Source organism: Pocillopora verrucosa, unplaced genomic scaffold (assembly GCF_036669915.1).
Source record: "Pocillopora verrucosa isolate sample1 unplaced genomic scaffold, ASM3666991v2 scaffold_100, whole genome shotgun sequence".
NCBI lineage: Eukaryota > Metazoa > Cnidaria > Anthozoa > Scleractinia > Pocilloporidae > Pocillopora > Pocillopora verrucosa.
The window spans coordinates 19,718-21,849 of record NW_027078162.1 but is presented as its reverse complement, the minus strand read 5'-3'; the positions used below and the strand labels follow the sequence as shown (position 1 = coordinate 21,849).

The window sequence follows — 2,132 nt, the reverse complement described above, 5'->3', positions numbered from 1 at the left end:
GATGCCGAAGCATGCCCTGGGTGAGGGGGGTGGTCGAGGGATCCTTCCCACGGTTTATGGTGGATAGTAGCAGGTCGCCCCCACAAGCCCTTGCGAGTCCCGCAGACGGTCCCAGAGGCTGACCCGTTTGGTATCTCCTCACTGTAAGATTTTAAAGCCAGATACACGCACCTACGGAGCTAAAACATTGTATAATAGGTTTTTAGGACACGTTATGTCTCTTGGGACCCCTCCCTCCCCTCCCTAGGGAATAGTGCTTCAAATCGATGCTCCTCAATGTGTTAACTGGGTTGAGGAAAATACATTAGGGTTAGGTAACGACTTCGGGGTTAGGGTAACCATTTCTTAGGGTTAGGGTAACAATTTCTTAGGGTTAGAGTATCGATTTCTTAGGGTTAGAGTAACGAAACTAGGGCTTTAGAATTTCAAATTCGCCTACACTCAGGGATGTGGCCGCTTTACAGCCTGAACCTGGCCGATAACAAGCACAATTTCGACCCCATTTCCTCGTCTACGACCATACCACAGGGAAAGCACCGGTTCTCGTCCGATCACCGAAGTTAAGCCCTGTCGGGCGGGGTTAGTACTTGGATGGGTGACCGCCTGGGAATACCCCGTGTTGTAGGCTTCAATTTTTTGTCTTGCGAACATCTCTAAACGTTTTATCCCAATAAATAGCTCTCCATACACCACAATTTCACATAGAGAGCCGTAGGTGAGTGAGGAACAAAATCAAAGCAAAAAACGAGGGGGGGAAAACACCTTTTTGTCAAAAATCGGCCAGCTAATGGCGAAAACTCTAGTGCGATCGACTTTTCTTACAGAGCGCGCGCGAGCGAGTGAGCACGCGCGAGATGAACAGTTTATGATGTCAAATTCTACTTCTGTGATATCAAATCATTCCAAATAACGAACGAAAAAATGAATAGGAAAAAAACGCACACTTCTGAGACGCAGTTTTAAGCCATCGTGACGTGGCAAAACACTCGCACACTTCCAAGAGGAGGCGCGCGAAAAACGGCACTGAAAGTCGACAATGGTTGGATTCAGACTGCAAACGAATCGGGAAAAAGGTTCGATACTTTTACTACTCTGCTAGTTTGTTTCCTTCCCTCGTTCATTCGTTCACTCGCTTGCTCGCACAAAGGATACACTAACGATAGCAATAGCATTTCTAAAAGCGGCTCCAGTGACAATAAAACCGCTCAAAAGGTTCAAAGTGTACTCACGGTCCAAGTCGAATGCCCTTCTATGCTCGCTCGCTCGGTCGATCGGCCGTTTGGTTTCCTTTCATTTCCTTTCCCTTCGCGCGCATAGCACAGCACGGCACGGCACGCACAACCTGCAAATACAAACGAACAGGACTTTACACACAATAGAGCAGACAGGCCTTGAACAAAAACAGCCAGCAAAGTTACGCACCGCCCCGAAACTCACCTTGTTTCCTTCCTCCAGTCTCTCCAATGCACTTCTACCCCTCCAAACGTGCCAACACCTTGGCCAGTTGTGCGTCCTTTGCTTTCTTTGCAAGTCTACCGGTCCACTGCAAAAGCAAAAATACCCTCGATAGTCAGTAAGAGGGCCATATAGACATAGTTTGGATGACTTTTGCGGGGACGAGCGCGAACGCAGGTCCCCACTACCAGAAATTATACGCTCGAGTTACCCACATTTGGGGTAATCGCAAGGGTCAACCCAGTCGAAGTGCAATGAAAGGGCCTCGCCTTGAGAGGACTGCCTCCTTGATCACAGTACCTCCCGCGTCAGGTAAGTATGCTTTTTCAGCGTCTGCCCTCGGTGAAAAAATCCACTTACCCCTAGGTCCTTGTGGTAGTGCTTTGCGCACTTCAGAAAACGTAGGCCAGCGGCCGTTCCTGCCATTGTCTGTTGTCTGAATTATCATCCCTCTTTCACCTCTTCCCCCTCTAAGGGCGGGCGGGGCTCCTGTAAACATAAAAGAATGCTATACCGTTGACTTTGTTTTGGATTGAATGTGTCTTCCCAGAGGGAAGTGGGCCGCACTCGGAGGTAGTGCTATACCGAGGCAACCCGTGGCTGGGACGAGGCAAGCCTCTTTTCCACAGCCCAGTTCCAAAAATCAGTTTAATATATGAGCTGCTCAATGAGCAGCG

The 2,132-nt window shown here is 49.0% G+C and overlaps 2 non-coding genes and 1 pseudogene across 2 annotated transcripts; 1 reads left to right on the top strand and 2 right to left on the bottom strand.

The window, feature by feature from the left end:
• The first annotated feature begins 509 nt into the window (after positions 1–509).
• LOC136278410 (5S ribosomal RNA) lies at positions 510–628 on the top strand. The gene has a single exon (XR_010716300.1). It is a non-coding gene; the product is annotated as a 5S ribosomal RNA (ribosomal RNA).
• A 983-nt stretch (positions 629–1,611) lies between these two features.
• On the bottom strand, positions 1,612–1,775 carry LOC136278435 (U1 spliceosomal RNA). The gene has a single exon (XR_010716317.1). It is a non-coding gene; the product is annotated as a U1 spliceosomal RNA (small nuclear RNA).
• Positions 1,776–2,006: 231 nt separating this feature from the next.
• LOC136278406 (U2 spliceosomal RNA) lies at positions 2,007–2,132 on the bottom strand (annotated as a pseudogene).